The sequence below is a fragment of the Palaemon carinicauda genome, chromosome 1 (genome assembly GCF_036898095.1).
Source record: "Palaemon carinicauda isolate YSFRI2023 chromosome 1, ASM3689809v2, whole genome shotgun sequence".
NCBI classification, from domain to species: Eukaryota; Metazoa; Arthropoda; class Malacostraca; order Decapoda; family Palaemonidae; genus Palaemon; species Palaemon carinicauda.
Genome location: NC_090725.1, coordinates 271,788,103 through 271,807,823, shown reverse-complemented (window position 1 = coordinate 271,807,823; position 19,721 = coordinate 271,788,103). Strand labels below are relative to the sequence as shown.

Sequence of the window (19,721 nt, the reverse complement as noted above, 5' to 3'; positions counted from 1 at the left end):
CCAGACCCCCTATACACACTGCTCAATCAACCCATTTTGCACTCTCTTTGCTCCTCTTATATACCGAGGCACTTCCTTGTCATATGTCTTTCACACCCACCATTCAGCCTTTTCTAGGCCTTCCTCTCCCATTAGAAATTCTAAATTACTAACCATTTTTACTAAAGTTGCCTGTAGTTGTTCAATCTCTCCATTTGAAAATACCCTGGTCCATCTTATCATGTATCCTAACCACTTTATGACTTTTCCTATGTATCTTTACATTCCTAATAATATCGAATCTTTTTATACTACATGTTTTACACAAAGTTCAGTGCAGCAGCTTCAACTTTTTTTTTTTCATGCACATTTAACATCTATACTTCTCTTTCATAAATAAAAGTTGGTTTAACAGCCCCTTCTTACAGTACATTCCAACTTTGAATTCCCTGATATTTTGGGTCTCTTACCATTTCTTTTACACACATGCAGCTACCTTTGCTGCTTCTCATTTTGTGAGCCATCTATGCCCTCAGTTTGCCAACATCTGATATATTTGCAGAAACTTAAAACAAATTAACCACATAAATTCTTCCACCATACATAACAACATTCTTTTTTCTATCTTCCTGGTTTCCATTTTCCCTGCTTACCATATTCATTTTCACATATACTATAAGCTTTCTCCTCTATCAAAATTTATCCAACTTTCTTCTTGTTCTGCAGTTTCTCTTCACTGGTCCAAATGGGCACAGTAGCATTTTAAATCATAGCTCATTACTTTCACAATTCCTTATGTAAAGCTGTTTGTGGAACACATGAACCTAAAAAAAGGTATGGGATCTTCACACATATACTGTACAGTACAGTTCATCCGCCTTCATTTCTTTGACCTCTTGCATTAGTCGATCCATAAAGTTGAGATGCTAGTGCCTACATACAGTGCTCTAACATATGCATCTTTTGTGTTGTAAACTTTTAATTACTCACAAAATCCTGTCATTTACACCATTGATTTTTAAAGATGTAGGATCTCCACACCTATGTTCACTGTCATTTCTCTGACCTCTCACATCACTCCAAGAATAAAGAAGTTGAACAGCCATGGAGAAATATTGCACCCTTACCTCAGACAAATTTTCACATCACTGTTTACATATAGTACTATATGCTGACATATGCTTTACCTCTATTGTAAACCTTTGATTAATCTCAAAAACTGGTTCTCTACACCAAGCATTCTTAACATCATCAGAAATTCATTTTTCTATATTATTATTCTTCTAAAATTTTATCACAAGTTTTTTTCTAGATTCTTCTCTTCTTTCCCACCATTATCCTTACGTCAATGGGTTGGTTGCTTGATGCGTCCTCTCCAATGCCTTCAAGTAAAGGCAACCTCTTTTCTCTATATCATCTTTCACTGTATATTGTTATATAATTCTCTCCCTCTCAATCTTTCCCCTCTTAACAGGTTCCTCCCAAGCCCTCCTCACTCCCTCCCCACCATTCATCCTCAACACATACCCACATCATCTCGGTGTTTTCCTGTCAATTACTTAACCTTCATCTCTGGATTTACTTCCATGTAAACTCTTTATTTCATTTTATGAAATTCGTATTCTCTTCCTCCCCTCTGTTTATGTTACAGGTCATCGTTTTCACTCACACACCCTTGACTACCGTGCTCAGTTTCTTGTATGCCCATAACTGCACTTCAAATAATCTTTATTCCTTTACTAAACTGTCATCTCCTCATCCCACTTCTTGCCACTTACTCCCTCTTCTTACCTTATTCTCTCATATATTAAAGCAAATACTCCCTTATTACCTCATAACCCCATCAATGAATTTTGAAATCTCATACTCTTTTCTCCTGTAATTTAATCGTAGTATATCTTTTGTATCCAACTCTTATGTCTTTATTACATTAACGTCTTTACTTTATCACTTTCCAAATTTACAAACCCAAACTTTTATACCATTTATACGGTTGGTTCCTTATTCAATTTCAAGAATCAGTTAAGTCCTTTTCTGGCCTGTGATGTCTATAAATATATTTGCCTATAGTGTAATAATGGCTGTTGCGTAGGATTCATTAAGAGGTTGTAGGAGGTAAGAATTAATTCAAAAGAGCAGTGAGTTTTTCATACAAGTTGCAAAATATCCATCCTATAACAGACTAAAAATAGTCTATGTGATAGTGCTATAACAGCAAACATTTGTTGAGAATAAAATCACCATGACTTGCCCATTCATTAATCACTTATGATAAAACGATTTTTGTCTTTTAAGCATCCACGCTTCCTCCAAGATATTATAGTTGTCATCGACTTCTTTGGTTTGTTAGGTTATTGTTGGTAGCAATAAATTATCTATTATTTATGAATATTACTCAGCTTAATGAGTATTTCTTTTTAATTGTCAATTTTGGTTTATATTGTCTCTATGAATTTGTGTAATTTTAAACTTTTTTATATTGTGTATGTATTTTATATTGTAAGAAAAATAAATCCTTTTAAGAAGTAGCATCTTTCTATATCCAGTCTTCTGTTATATATATATATATATATATATATATATATATATATATATATATATCATCTTGCTAGTTCATTGGAGGACAAAAACCTCTCAGACATGTTCTTCCACTCCTGTGGAAGTCTAAACCAGCAAATTTTCTTAGCTCGTCTATCCATCGTTTTCTCTTCCTTTCCCAGCTCTGTTTGCAATCTTTGGGGCACCTATTCTGTTCTTCTTTTTGTTTATATATTATCTGTCATTATTTTATGCCCTGCCTCTGTCCATTTATTTTTCTTACATGTTAGAATATCCTATAATCTAGTTTGCTCTCGTATCCATGAATATAAGATATGTACTTAGGACAGACAGTAAGTGTTTCCTACGGACATGCGATCTAAATTAAAGGGAGAATACGTATGGGATGGAGAGCTTTTGGTAATCAGAAGGAGATTATAAAAAGTAACGTCACTTTCTCTAAAAAAAGAAGGGTATTTAATCAGGTGGTCCTACCAGTATTAACTTATTCATCAGAAGCTTGTAGCCTTAGAAAATAAACTAGAAACAATTCATAGAGCTATGGAAAGAGGCAGGAAAAGAGCAACATGGATACGAGAGCAAACTAAAGAAGCAGCGACCCCCGAACCCCCAGCTGCTTTGGTTATGTTTTCCAACCCCCTTTTTGAGCTTGCTGGATCCGCGCTTGCACAGTGTGTGTGTGTGTGTGTGTGTATATATATATATATATATATATTATATATATATATATATATATATGCAAATTATTAATGCACTAATAATGACCCTTCCTCACTCGTTATTTTCTTACAAAACTACAAAAACGTATAGTTCAAATTTGAGAGGAAAGATAAAGGTAATAGTATTTATAGCTATAAAAGGCAAAAATAGGAAAGCATTCACAGTAATATACCGTGATAGAAACGTAAAAGTAAAAAAGCCATTATCACACAATGTGTTGAAAATTCTTATTGTAAGTATGAGTCTCAACTTACTCTCTACTTCTATAATTGAGTAGTCTTTACTATATTTGGTCTTATATACTTTGAATGCTTTTTATAACAGGAAAAAAAAGCCAGGTGCTGTTAACTTAACCCTAGAAAAGCGCATCACGAAACTAATACAGCAGTATTGTGGAAGGCATAGATGATGAATGTAAAATATTTATAGATAACGAGGTTAGCTTTTTCACCACAGAGGCCTTTTCTGATATTGTTGCAGTCCTGAGATCCATCAAAATCTCGAAAAGTTGGTCCTCGAACCCCATCGTCGTCTTCGGTACTTTTGCATGGATATAGCCTCGGTTCAACTTACTTCTGGATCTGGCAAAGCCAGTTAAAGACAGTTTAAAAACTATTGATGGTCTGGTACCCTAATATTGCTGGCTTCACCCTTCCTCCTACTGTATACGGTGGTATGATATTGATTGTGCCCGATCACTCCTTCTAATTCTGGTCAGGACTTGTGCGTTAGCTGCAGTGGGAAGTAAACTTTAAAAGACTCGTGTCTGTATAGCTATTAAAAAAAAAAATAGTTCGTTTTAAGAATATGCAATTTGTTTCTGCGCATACGAATGAGTCATTTAATTGAAGTCTTCCGTAGGTGAGAGGAAGTCCCTTAAAGAAAAATGGACGTCTTGCTGGTCCATATCCTGGAAGGTCCGTGTCAAGACCTGATGAAGGTGTAAAGGAGACGGCATTGTTGCATCTCATGACCCATGTATATGGGTCACGGCCTGACGAGAAGGTTTAATTGTGAAGAACAGCTATAGGCCATTATATAATTGAATTATTTTCTGAAACAAAAATTCAAAAACACTACCCATAAGCGTGTGCTTCCACGGCCTTGGTGTTTCCCTGTAGCCTATGTGTCCTGTCAATATTGTTACTCTAAAGGGAGGGAGATGAAGAAGAGAGGAAGGAAGGGCAGACATTCAACTCTTATACAAACAGGATGTAACTGATAACTGTGACACAAAGCTAGATGTCCTGCAGGAGTTGGCCCACTACACCAGCTGCTGAATGACTATGATAGGTCCAATAGAAAAAGTTACTAGGGACCTAAAGGTGCAATCATTAGTGTAGTGAGCAGTAAAAATCGTCTGCCTTTTCCAGACCCCTGCTCTAAGTATCTGATGTACAGAATACCACGAATATCGTGTGCCTTGTAGGGGCCCCGGCAGATGCTTCTCCCAAAGATTTATACACTCATGGTTGTCTCACCTAACCAAAAAGATATATTGTTCTTGGTCACTTTTTTTTTCATATGACCTGTACTCGCAAAAAATGGTGGGAGTTGTAGGGCAACAAAAGCTAGTCCACTTTAAGTAGAGGTAAGCTGCTCTTATTGGAGGAAGTAGCAAACTATCCATACCATCAGTTACCTTCTTGATAGAGGAAATGGAGATGGAGTCAGAACAATGATAATTCGCAGCTTTAACTACAAAGTCAGGTACAAACAAGAATGACAGTTCTCTCCACCCCTTGTAGTGGGATACCAGATAAGAGAGGGCATGAAACTTACTCACCCTCTTAGATGATGCTAGAGCAAGGAGGAAGACTGTGGGGTATCTGTCTTAGGCTGTACTCAGAGGTTCATATGGTACCATTTTCAGGGACCTTAAAACCTTAACTACACTTCAAGTCGGGGGCCTTGATATCCTATGCCAGACATTACTGCTCAAAACTCAAAGCTCAAAGACCTATCTAAAACAACTATCATCATTAGTTGTCTCAAATTGTCTACTATCACGTTCTTCTTGCTACATGAGAGGATCTCAAATCTGTGTTTAACTGTGTGCACAATCAGAATCATTATTAGATGGAACACAATTACCTGTAGACCCGATTTGAGAAGTCAGGCTAGGGTTATAAATATGGCAGGTAAGTGCAGAATTACATGTTTCACGTGAAGACTCTCTAGACTTCAGAGATTTCACAAAAACTAAAGAAGTTAAGCGTGTTTGAAGCTCATCACTATAAAACCTTGGTCTGTTAAGTTCTGTATTGTATTTCGGTGCTGGTGTATCATTATCATCACCCCCTCTATAGTCATCTAGCCTAGTCTTTTCTTGATTCCTCTCAAAACTAAAAGTAAGTATCCTTTTGTACTTGAAACTTTTACTTTTGGTTAGCAACCATAGAAACATACTTTTTTTATTTGAGTGACAGTGTGGCCTTCACTCTCTTACAAGGGTTATTTCAATCACCATACAGTTCTCGACAAAAGACGCAAAGAAAAGGATCATATCACCCAGAAACAATTTCATGAATATATACTTAGTAGTTACTAACAATTCCAGAAGACATTCTTAAATGTAATAGAAACCTAAATGAACAATGTTGAGTTGGGGCTTGTTGTTAGGCCTAATATGACACACAGGCACCCAGGCTGTGATAATCCCAAGCATAGTTTTTTTTTTTTTTTCATTAAACGCTAGATTGTGTCATTACTTTACAAGGGGCATAAGAGTATTGAAAGTGAAGAAAATTGAAAAATTTTCAGTTTTAGAGGTAAATGTTGATAAAATCGAACATCCAGAGAGAAGCAACAAGAGCAAGGAGGTTCACAAAAATAATAGCTTTTATATCATGACACTACTGATAAAACTATTAAGATTTTTACATAGCTAAGAATATGGGTTAGTCAAAGGCCTAGATCTAGTTTTTCGTGATAGAAATTGGTAAGTTGTCATTTACCCTGACTCAAACAGTGCTTTAGAATTAATGAGGAGATATAATCCACCATGTCAACTAATTAAAAAAGTACATGGGTGGCTATTTTAAATTTCTTTATCTTGTTATCATCACAACTATTTGGTTTTGTTAGGTACCTTCTCATGTAGTGATTAGAGGTCATGATGAAGCCAGCAAAGAGATGCAAGATGCCTGTAAGTAAACCAATTGGTAATCCCACTTTCAGTAATTTGAACATTAACAATGACCAGAAATTAACATTTTAAATGATAGAAGTGCACCAGTGCAATACAGTATTGGTATAATGTTTCATTATTAGTTTACCCATTTCTGGTTCATTGGTCTAAATTTACTACTTACTGATGCTATCTTTTAATGTGGAAATGGTGATAAATTCATACAATAGATATTAAATCCCAAAATAGATATTCACAGTCTGTACGTCATTTTAGAATAATTCCACTCATGTTAGAAGATAAAATTTTTACATTATTTATGATATTAATGCCGAATCTTAGATGGTTGTGCATATGAAATGTTTTCTTTGTCCAGAAAGGTATGCTCTTTTTTTTTCTATATATAGTAAATAATCAAGTGGGTGCTTTCAGGAAAAAACTTTCGACAATATAAAATAGCTTGCTTATACGATTCACTCGTAAATAGCTATTTAATACTAAATTGTATTCGTACAAATATCTTTTGAAAGTCTATTATTGTTCAACTAGTCTATCGGATAATTACTTATATATATATATATATATATATATGGTAGGTAGTAGGTTGGCCAGGGCACCAGCCGCCCGTTGAGATACTACCACTAGAGAGGTATTGGATCCTGTGACTGGCCAGACATTAATGCATTGGATCCCTCTCTCTGGTCACGGCTTATTTTTTCTTTGCCTACACTTACCCAGAATAGTTTGGCCTATTCTTTACATATTCTCGTCTTTCCTCATACACCTGACAACATTGAGATACTTAACACTTCTTCACCCAAGGGGTTAATTACTGTACTGCAATTTGTTCAGTGTACTTTCCTCTTGGTAAGGGTAGAAGAGACTCTTTAGCTGGGGTAAGCAGCTCTTCTAGGAGAAGGACACTCCAAAATTAAACCACTGTTCTCTAGTCTTGGGTAGTGCCATAGCCTCTGTACCATGGTCTTCCACTGTCTTGGGTTGGAGTTCTCTTGCTTGAGGGTACACTCAGGCACACTATTCTATCTTATTTTTTTTTTCCCTTCCTCTTGTTTTTTTGAAATGGTGTGTTGGGCAGGCTTAATAGAAGGGCCATGGATGCCTGGTGGTTTATCAAGAGGTTGTCTTTTCCTTTTTCTGATTATTTTTCTTCTCAAAACCATCCTTACTGTCCTCCCTTCAGTTGAAGTGGCTATCCTGGAGGGTATTTCGCCTTGCATGGTGTATCGGCTCCTCCATGTTGACCAGTTTTTCCGACTTTTTACTATAGTCTATGGGTATCATCAATCACTTTGTTTATAATTCTGTACGTATTGTTTTTGTTATAATTCTTGTTAATCTAGTTTTTAAGTATGATGTCTCTTTTTTATTTCTATTAATTCTTATGCTGTCTGGAGACATTGAGCAAAATCCGGGACCAGTACGTCCTAGATTTCGTCAATGTCGTCTTCTGTATTGCAATATTCGTGGTCTTCATGCAAATATCCAAGACCTTACAGTTGCGTCCAGACAGTATGATATTCTTTTGTGCTCAGAAACTTTGGTTTCTAATATGAGGCACTCATCTGAGCTCCTTATAACTGGTTTTAAGAAGCCAATAATGTTGAAACGTGATGCCATCCCTAGGGCCAGGGGAATGGCGGTGTATATTAGGACCGAGTACCCTGCTTCTCATAAGTCCTGCTATCAATGTGGATGTCATGAGATTCAGGTAATAAAAGTTTGTGGCAGGCATAACAACTTTTATTTGTGTTCGATCTACCGGAATCCAGACATAGATGATTCTATCTTCGATTGTCTTCTTACCATTATGGCTAAGATACAAGAAGATGATAGAAAGGCTTCTTTTGTCTTTGTTGGTGATTTTAATGCTCACCATAGGGAGTGGCTAAGTTCTATCTCTCCTACCGATCGCCATGGCTTAAGAGCTTTAGACTTTGCCTCTGAATCAGGCTGTGAGCAAATCATAAATGAAGCTACTCACAGGTCTGGTAATTGCTTGGACCTCGTATACACTGACTCCCCTGGCGTTATAACTAGTAAGGTTGGTTCTCCAGTCGGGACATCTGATCATGCCTTGATTTCATTATTAGTGAAGACTGAGCAGCCTGTCCCTGATATATCATATTCTTGTAAAATTTATATGAAATCCCAAGCAGACTGGAATGGGATTTTGCATGATCTTTTGTGCTTGAATTGGTCACAATTATATGATAGTGCAGATCCTGTTGTCCCTTTGAATGAGAATCTAGTCAACATAATTGATAGGCGTATCCCTTCTCGTGTGCTAAGGTACCGAGTGAAGGACAAACCGTGGTTCAATGATGATTGTAGACGTGCTTATTTGGAGAAACAGGAGGCCTATCATCTTTGGAAGGGTAACAGATCAGATTTGACCTGGAGCAACTATACTCAGCTTCGAGCTTTTGCTCAGAGAGTTTATGCCTCAACTGAAAAGGAGTACAATTTAACCATAAAAGAAACACTTTCTGGTACAACTCAGGAACATAAATGGTGGTCTACCCTTAAATCTGCACTCTTTGGTGTAGATGCAACAGTTCTCCTTTACTCAAACCAGATGGCTCAGTCACTCACTGTCCAAAGGAAAAGGCAACCCTTTTGGCTGATGTTTTCGACAGTAAACAGAGTAATGAAAAACTTGAACTTCCTCATTCCTGTTTTCCTGAGGCTAAACTAACTAGTTTAGCTTTTCGATCTCGTGAGATTAAAGCTCTGTTGATGGACCTTGATGCCTATGGAGGTGTAGACCCAAATGGTATTTTTCCTTTGTTTTTTATAAAGACAGCAGATTTCTTAGCTCCAAAGTTATCTGTTATTTTGCGCAAGTTAGCAAGAAGAGGAGCTTTTAGCACTAGTTGGAGAATTGGTAATGTTACTCCTCTATGTAAATGTGTTTGTGGTAGCTCAAGTCCCACTGATTACCGCCCAATTTCCATAACTCCCATATTATCTAAAGTTTTTGAACGTCTTCTGGCAAAACGTCTTAACAGGTTTGCTGAAGGTAATCATCTACTCCCTAGTTTGCAATTTGGTTTTCGTAAAGGCCTTGGAGCATGTGATGCCCTTCTTACAATCTCCAATGCTGTACAGAAATCCCTTGATTGTGGTCGGGAAGTTCGTATGATTGGCCTTGATTTTAGTGCTGCCTTTGACCGTGTTAATCATGAGGCCCTTGTTTTCAAACTGAAACAGTTGGGAGTGGGTGGGTCGTTTCTTAGCATTATTATTGATTTTTTAAGTAATAGATCTCAAAGAGTTGTTGTTGATGGGCACCATAGTGATTATAGGAATGTGATATCCGGTGTTCCACAGGGTAGTGTTCTTGGCCCATTACTTTTCATACTATATACACATGACATGTGGTTTGGCCTTGAAAACAAGCTTGTTGCATATGCAGATGATGCTACTCTCTTTGCATCAATTCCATCCCCTGAATGTAGATCTAGGGTTGGTGAATCCCTTAATAGAGATTTAGCTAGAATTAGTGCATGGTGCAAATTATGGGGTATGAAGTTGAATCCTAACAAAACTCAAAGTATGATTGTAAGTAGGTCAAGGACGGTGGCTCCTCAACATCCGGATCTCAGTATTGATAATGTTTCTTTAAATATGTATGACTCTTTCAAAATTTTAGGTGTGATTCTCGACAGTAAATTTACTTTTGAGAAACATATAAGGTCTGTGTCTTCTTCAATTGCACAAAAAATAGCTTATTGAGAAAGTCTTTCAAGATTTTCGGTGATCAATCTATTCTGAAGAAGTGTTTTAATTCTTTCATTCTACCTTGTTTTGAGTATTGTTCTCCTGTCTGGTCTTCAGCTGCTGATTCTCATCTTAATTTGTTGGACAGAAACTTACGGTCGATTAAATTTCTTATTCCCGATCTAGATATTAATCTCTGGCACCGTCGTTCAATTAGTTCATTATGCATGTTGCATAAGATTTTTCATAACTCTGACCATCCTTTACATTCAGATCTCCCTGGACAATTCTATCCTGTTCGTAATACTAGGCAGGCAGTTAATTCTAATAGCCAGGCCTTCTTCATCACGAGACTCAATACTACGCAGTATTCTAGAAGTTTTATTCCAGCTGTTACCAAGTTGTGGAATGATCTTCCTAATCGGGTGGTTGAATCAGTAGAACTTCAAAAGTTCAAAGTTGGAGCAAATGCTTTTTTGTTGACCAGGCGGACATGAGTCTTTTTATAGTTTATTTATAACATATTTGTTTTTGATGTTGTTAATAGTTTGTATATGACATGTCTGTTTTGACGTTGTTACTTGTTTTAGAATGATTTATTGTTAATTTGTTCTCTTCATTTATTTATTTCCTTATTTCCTTTCCTCACTGGGCTATTTTTCCCTGTTGGAGCCCCTGGGCTTATAGCATCTTGCTTTTCCAACTAGGGTTGTAGCTTGGATAGTAATAATAATAATATATATATATATATATATATATATATATATATAATATATATATATATATATATATATATATATATATATATATATATATATGTATGTATGTATGTATGTATGTAGAGAACCTCAGAAACGAAGAGTGTGATGGAGGTCTCTGATTGGTTGAAGCAAATCTTTGACTTTTTCGACCAATTGTGGAGTTTTGTCCCTAAATAGAAACATTTTCCCGTTGAATAGGAATATTTTATTAATTTCAATATAGCCGGGAATTTTTACTGAAAGTTAATGCTAGCATATTAAAATCACCAATGTTCCTCGTGATTTAACAATAATTTTCAACACAGGTTAATATCCAACGAAAGAAATTGAGCTTTATTGCGTATTTAAGATTATTGATGGGAAAATGTTCTTAAAATTATTTGCGTTTTTTAAATATGGTTTGTGTATGACACTCGATATGATTGTATGAATATATCTTTCAGAGCACATGTTGAAATAACAAATGCAAGATCACCATCTTATTAAAATATATACAAATCTTATTGTCTGATTTCATAAATCCAATGACAAAAATAAATATGTAATATATTAATAATTGCAAAAGGGGCAGTAGTATACTGATAATTCATAGAGAATGCAAAGTATTAAAGAAAACTAGGAAAAATACCTATTATTTAGGGACATTTAAAGCTTGTCTAGGGATATTTTTGGCAGCTTAGGGGTAGAAGATTCATTCCAGCCATGGACACAGGCGCAGAAGGACTCGTCTTCTAACAAGTGCTATGAAAAATATTCTGATAAGGTAAGAAGTCACTTATTGGCTTAATCAGTTTAAACGTTGCATATTTGAAATACCTAGCTATTTTCTTACGAAGGTCTCTGATTGGCGAAAGATTCGTTCTCAACGCGTGATAAGTTCCAGGTGTTTGGAAGGTCAATATTATACGAGATTTTCCAGGTGACTTTTTGTATCAGTCATGTTTGAGTTCCAAGTAGAAACATGATAATTGCGTCTGTTGAAAGAAATTAGGCTATTACCATGTAGAGTCCTTGGCTTTAGGCCTAAATTCTCGATTGGTGCCAGCTAAGAAATTAAAGGGAGTATCCAAGGCCTATAGACCATGGGGGTATCTACGTAAAGTTTGCAGTAAATTATCTATTCAGAGTGATATATCCTTTTGAAATTGGCGGCAACTTGATGCGAATTTTAGTATTTTTTTTTTTTCAAGCATTTGGCGATGATATATCATAGATACTTGTAATTTCTGTGTAGATTTTGAGGAGCCGCCTGGCTGAAATTTTAGGTGATAGTTGTAGGATAGTTATTGAGTCCTAGCATATAAATACGCACACAAAACACTTAATTAATCAGTGAACATCTCAACATACACAGCGTATGTAATAAACAATGTCGTTTTACTAATTCACAACAATAAATCCTTTGCAATAATTCAGCTAAAACACGACTTATGGATAAACAAGTAGCATTCATTTGTAAAGAAGTACACACAAATTCTAGACCAAATACAAAAAATGATTTGTTGTAAATAATTTCCATCGTCTCAATTATCGGTGCGGCTCTGCATATTTATTATCTAAATGAATTGGTTCAAGATGTTTCCTCTAGGTCTACAACCTAGTTTGACAGCTCATTATCAATTCATCAGCCAGGCATACCAGTTATTTCCAGATCCCCCCCCCCCCCATTCTCTCTCTCTCTCTCTGTCTCTCTCTCTCTCTCTCTCTCTCTCTCTCTCTCTCTCTCTCTCTCTCTCTCTCTCTCTCTCTACGACAATTTACCAAAAGTGCAACTTGAGAAATTACAAAACAATAAACAGAGGAGCAAGACATAAAAAGTGTCCCACCCCGAGAAAGGATCACTCCTACACTAATTGATTTATATTGGCTGCCTATTAAAGCAGGAATTGAGTTCAAAATATGTACAATAACACCGTTATCAGAAACTGACGTCCGAAATATCTAAGAGAATTGCTACATGTAGTGCAGCTAACAAATTGCATTGACACGAGAGCAGTTGCAGATGGTTTCAAATTATTGGAACCTAGATGTATGTCTACTGTAGGCTCTAGAGCTTATAAATATGCGGCCCTGAAACTATACAATAAGCTCCCACTAGAGTCACTAGACATCCGAAAGACACAACATATCAAGACTTTCAAGAGGAAACTGAAGACTCTTGTCAAGAGTTTTGATAGTGTGAATTTAACAATAAACGAGTAATATGCGGTGGGAAATATTAAAATATCGAAACAAGTTTCTTATTGTATTTAAAGCAAAATTGGACAATATTGTTAATTCTTTTGATGTGAGTGTAATTTACCAAACCAGGGACCAATACAAAACTAACAGTAAGTGCATGTCCTTTGAAACTATCAATCAATTAGAACTTAAGAATACAATGATCAAAGTCAAGAAAACCCATTGCTCTTTTGATCCGGTGCCATTCTCGCAAATTCTCCATGCAGACAATTTTCCTTTCATCATATTTGTAATTCTGAAGATAGTCAATGCGAGTATCTCCTCTTGCAAATTTCCAGTATTTGAAAAAAAAAAATTGTCATCGTCACGCTTATTCTTAAGGTACTTCCAGTATACAACCTATCGTTTTTATCCATGATCATTGAAAATACTATGTTAAAGTAACTGTTCTCTTATTTTGTTAGCTCAGACATTTACCCCCGATGAACCATCAGCCTACAAGGGATTAAATTCTACAGAAACTACCATTTTCTCTGTATTTGATTTTCTTCTGACGATGGTGGATCAGGGAAATATGCCATCTTAGTCCTCCTTGAATTAAGTGCAGCTTTTGATACAGTGGTCCACGATATCCATATTGAAGTCGTTTAATCTATTTTAGTGGTTGATGATATCCTGAAATATCTCAGACTATTTAGCAACAGGAAATAATGCGTTCGCGTTGGCAAATGCACATCAGGGCTTGAATCATTAGATAGGGGTATCCCTCAGGGCAGTGTTCCAGGATCCAATTTTATTCAATGTATACACCGTTGGACTCGCGAGTTCTAAACGATCAGGGCATTAAGTTTAAAATGTTTGCTGATGACACTCAAATTTATCTTAAAGTAACTGACATTGACACCACGTGTTGACAGACTTGTAGCCACCTTAAATTCCATTAACTATAAACAGCTAAAGCTAAATTTTGATAAAACCCAGTATATGCTGATTGGATACAGACATGACCTGAGAAATGCAAATGTTATGGGGTTATGATGGTGTTCCTGTGAGACTCGTTGAAAACGTCAAGGATTTGGGTGTCCATCTTGATAAGTTTGTCATTGGCTCCACAAATTAACAATGTGGTTAAAATATCGGCCTACCACTTAAGAAACATTGATTTCATCAGAAAATTTCTGGATGAACTAAGAAGTTAGTTCATAAGTGCGTCATCAGTAGATTGAATTATTGTAACTCCTTATATTATGACTTTCCAAATTACCAGCTTAACAAGCTGCAAAAAAAATCAATAGATCGGCAAGATTAATGATGGTTGTCGCTCGTCGTAAACGAATCACCCCTGCCCTAATAAATCTACATTGGTTACCTATCAAAGCTAGAATAGTTTTTAAAATCTGTGTCCAAACATTTGTAGCCTGGAAAACAGGCATACTTCAGAAAGCTGCTTCACCTACAGCAACCGGGTCCAGTTATATCAACCAGATCGGAAATGGATGGCATAAGCGGGGTTTACACGGCCGAGCAGCTCGTCAAGCCCGGTTGTCGAACCTACTTGTAGAACGGCTCGAAGAGCTTTCAGACAGTACATCGAGCCTCAGTGTGCCTCGTACTAAAACAACGTCAACATGTCTCTCGACCAGGACGATTTGATAGCCATTGCTTTAGCAGTGGCACTAAGAAGGAAAAAAAAAAAAGATCAAAAGAGAGAAATTTTCATATACCAACTTGCTTGTTGCTTTAAAATTAGAGCCTGATGACTGGCGCAATTATTTGCGTATGGATGAAGACACGTACATTGATCTACCGAATCGTGTCAGCCCTTTCATTACTATGAGGAAGGCCATAACTCCATATGAAAGACTGAGTGTCCGCTATTCCTTTGTTTCTGGCTACTTTATTGGAATAGTCTTTTGATTTAACTTTCCATAAAGCTGGATGAGCTCGATATGCATGTATGAAATCAAGTACGACTTCCTTCTCATTCTTACTTTCATTAATAGCAGCAATTATGCATTTCTTTGATGATGTTTCCTCTAGCAGGTTTGAATAACAACTGAGGTTCGATGCTCGACACCCGTTCACACGTTCACACCGCTCGTCAAACAATGTAGCTCCGCCCACAAAAGTCAAGATGAGCCTGACTTTCATCGAGCCGCTCGACGAGCGCGCTCGACAACCAAATAGCCCGTTTGCACGCTCGAACATCAATTCAAACACAGGGTTGTCGAGCCAGGCTCGACGAGCTGCTCGCCCGTGTAAACCCCGCTTAAGTTACAAGAACCAAGTTGTTCGACAAGTTATGGTTCTAGAGCTTTTAGAATTGCCATTCCAAGCCTTTTTAATAAACTGCCAAATGAGCTGAGATCATGCATCAGTCCAGTTGCCTTCAGGAAAAAGTTTGACTCATCTTTTCCCCTTAGCATATGACTTACAAGATCTCACCATCAGGGATGACTATTCACTCTAGTCGTTCCTACACCTGGATGTTGAAACAACAAGATCTGTAAAGGATGGTCTGTTTGAGCACCACCTGATGGGTGGAATTTGGACCTAAAACTTCTCAACAAGTAACAAGAAATGTTGAATGCCTTGAAATGCATATGATATAATGACTGTGGAGGTCCCTTAGAGAATAGGGTTCCCCTGCAGTATAGGAACAGAAAAGCCGCCCTTGAAGTAACGGGGCTTCTTGGTTTCGGTGATTTTTGCAAAACGAATGACAACTTTCCGATGTACCGAGTTCAATGAAACTTAACATTGATATCTTGTGTAAGCAACAAGATGGTCCATATTCGGTAAAATTACAAAGAAAATTTTTCATAAAATGTAACTCCATTTTATCTTTTAAGGATTTTTTTAGAATAAACTAGGGAAACCCTTTCGATCTGACCAATCAGAAGAATCTGCACTTTTCATTGTTTAAATAATCCTATCTTTATGCAGAAGTAAACTAAAGACACAACTACTATTTATTTCAAGGCCCATAACACCCTCCTTTTTCAATATAACTAATGAACTGGGCTTTTCATTAAGATGAAACTGAAACACAGCACTATGACTCAAGGCGAAAACCCCCTGTTAATAATTTTGGTGATGTAGTTCACATACCTTCACTCTAAATGGGAAAAAAATGTATTCTGTCCAGAGGCCTGAAGACTCCACACGCGAAATAAAAGTAATTTGATGGCCTACTTTAGCTTTGTCAGGTTGAAAGCTATCCCACTCTGAAGTTCTGTTTTGGCTCCGTCCCAGGGACCCCAGTGAGATGTTGGACAGGAATTTTACGTCATGAAATTATTAAGACAATAGCAATGGAGGGAGCAGTGCTGTAGTGTAGTAAAGAATAGGTTAAAGATAAGGATCTTTACCTTCAAAGCATATAATGAATATCAAGTCACTCGCTAATACACTATTACTCTTAAGGTATTTAGACTTACTCCTTTCAATATGTCATGTATACTGTCCCGAGATTTAGTATTGATGTTAGCCATAATCAATAAAAATGGAAGTAGTAATACGAAAAAGTGTGATCAACTTAATCTAGTCATTTTATTACACAAAATTTACATTGTTAAATCTTACATCTTAACAGCAGCAAGAGGTTAAACAAGCACAATATGAAATAAAACATATGCAATGTAGCAAGATAAAAAAGCAATCAAAATATGCGTAACACGAGGTCTCTTTCAATGATAAATGATTGAAGTGTGGTCGGACACGTGGTCTTGTGATCCCGAAACTGTGCTGGTCTCTAAAGCAAAAGATTATACAAAAAATTTGTACACACGATCCCACGCACTCAGCCCAAAATATGTAAAAAACAGTAAACTTTAAGTAGTCACGTGATGAACCTGCACGCCTTACTTGAAAGACAGCCCTTGTCCTTGAATGGCTGTTACAGATTCGTCTTCTGGCCCACCCCGTGGTTTTCCTCGCTTCTTGGCAGATCGGGTATCGCTGGCACAGTTCCCGGGTTCATCTTAACCATTCTCTCCATAGCAAGACTCCTATGCTATGTGTTCTGTTTGGTGGGAGTCGAATGGGGTGAGCCAGAGCAATGCAAATTGACTGACCAGGTCGGTCAGCCGGTCACAACACCTGCTCGCGCATGAATGGGGTGACAATTAGGTCACAGGGGCTCACCTGGGTTCAGCTTCCAAACGGATGAGGGTCATTGGGCGTAGGATATCCTAGTTGAGGTGCCATATCGGGACTTAATGCAGGGAAATGTAACAAGGAGTGAGGATGAGGCAGGATTTTGTCCAAAATACGAAGAGAAAGCTTGCAGCTCTAAGGAAGTGTACATACATGATAATCCTACTTATTTTGGCTTACTAAAAATTAATTATTTAAATTAGCAATTTGTAATGGACTGGTGCGAGGGGCATACGTCTTTAAATCAATCAGACCTGAATAGGTACTGAGTGAGAAAATAAGCTAATTATAAAGTCAGTGGTACTAGCTTTAGATTAAAAACCAGTGTAATGATATATCTTGATATGTATTTTAAGGAAAGAAACATCGTATGCTGGCGTAAAGCTTTTGTTTTGTGTTCCTACGCAGTGACTTAAGAACATGGCGTGCGGTATTGTCAACGAGTCAAATTAGCGCAGTCTATCCATATTTCTGTAGAGAGAACGTAAAGTATGGGAGGGAAAGTTTTAGGGGTTTCTACTACTATGGGAACGAGACCAAAATACAGAAAAGAAAGTACAGTAGTGGTGAAGAAAAAAATTTCAGTTATCATTATATCAGTACAAAAAAATATAAATACCTTTGATAGAGATAAGGAGTTTTTATTTTCCAATACAGGTATGCAGTCATTAGAAGGTTGAAGTAATGAAATAAATATTTAATGTGGTTGAGGATTGGATGGAGGTGAAAGGATAGTAATACTTTATTAACATTAAGTGTATTGTACATAGATAGTAGTTGAATTTATTGTTGTCTTGTTCCCTCTTGTAGTATGTTAAGAGTTGCAACACAAAAATATTCCGAAACCTTGTGGACAATAGTGAAGCATTCTAGACATGATATTAAATGTCAATAGTAGGCACTAAGCAAGGTGTCAGCAGGAGTCCCTGTCAGTTCCTATATCTAACAGACGTGTACTTTCACTATCAAGATCACCTCTCTGACTGCCATCCGAAAGTTTCATGTTTTGTCTTTTTCGTAAGAATTACCTATCAATTAAATGATAGACACAAGTGTGGCTAAAAAGGAATTTATTCTAACATAATAACTAATCAGTATCTTTAGATTCCATCAAAGAGCAGTACAATTCACTAATTAAGTCGATGTCTCAAACTGGTGGTTCCGATTTCACATTAATCAGAAGCCTAGTTTTTTTTTTTTTTTTTTTTTTTTGTTATATTAAAAAGGAGGGTGTTATGATCCTTGAAATAGATAGTACTTTAGTTTTAATCTCTCTCTCTCTCTCTCTCTCTCTCTCTCTCTCTCTCTCAAACATAGACGTACGAGCCAGGGGGCTGACCAAAATTTGGGTAGACTCAATTTTTTCGGGGAGAGAAGCCAGTGCAATAAAACTATTATATTGTCAGATAGTGAATGCTAAATCCAGTCCTTGAATGTGAAATATATATATATATATATATATATATGTATATATATGTATATATATATATATATATATATAATGTATGTGTGTGTGTACTTATAGATGCTTGGATTTTCAGGCAAAATATATTTCGGCCAGAAATAATTCATCTCTGCAAGTGAGAAAGATCCCGTTGGCATATGTACTTTAGCAACAAGCATCTAATCTTTTCAAACATTCGAATGTGTAATTGAACCATGGGTTGAATACACATATAAGTTATATCAAAATAAGCCTTATATTAGCACAGGTACTTTCACGTGAGTTTTTTTAGGAAATAAAAGGTTTAGTTTAGACCTTGACACCATATACTCACAAAGACATATCTGTGCAAATTCCAGTTAAAAAGGGAAATGTTTTGAAAACTATTGATAGCTGCTTTTTCAAAATTCATAATTATATATTCAGGTTCTGCGTTGTGCAAGAGTTTTTTTTTAACGTAGTAAACAGTGTATTGTAAGTAGCTTGCCATATTAGGAAGTAAGGCGAAAATTCATGGTGTTTTATATTGATTCCTTTGTGTTTATTTAATCTTGAAAACCCCGTATTGATTCCATTTATTGTGTGTTATATTTTCATACGTTTATCTTCTAAAGTTCTACTGTCTCGGGTTAGAGTAATCTCTTGCTTGAGTACACGCAGACGCTCTATTCTGTTTTCTAATTAACTTTTCTTCTGGGCTAAAAGCCCTTAGCTAACAACATTCTTATTTTCTAACTTGGGTTGTAGATTAGCTAATAATAATAATAATAATAATAATAATAATAATAATAATAATAATAACAGATGAATAAATAGATAACCCACCACGTGACAAACGTAATCACCTCATTAGGTATGACGTAACACTTACCAAAAGTGAGTGTGATCTTTAGTTTGTTTTTTGACCAATCGGGCAAAAGTGGTTTGCTTCTGATTTGCTCGTCGTTACTTTTTCTCAGTGAGTGGGGAAAAGATGGTCTTTAACGTGAAAACATGAAGCTTTATTTAGTGATATAAACATCAAGTCTTCGTTTATTATAAAGGTAAT

General features: G+C 36.5%; 1 protein-coding gene across 3 annotated transcripts in view; it reads left to right on the top strand.

Moving 5' to 3' along the window:
- Positions 1-19,721, top strand: part of LOC137656437 (gastrula zinc finger protein XlCGF57.1-like) — a 155,775-nt gene that overhangs the window by 45,909 nt on the left and 90,145 nt on the right. The window contains exon 1 of one of the 3 annotated variants that reach the window (XR_011046970.1): positions 11,557-11,653. The exons of 1 other annotated variant lie outside the window; for it this stretch is intronic. The gene's annotated coding sequence lies outside the window, so the exon portion shown is untranslated. Of the gene's footprint in view, positions 1-11,556; positions 11,654-19,607; positions 19,717-19,721 lie in introns of those variants that run through there. One more of the 3 variants, XR_011046972.1, reaches the window with a different exon arrangement.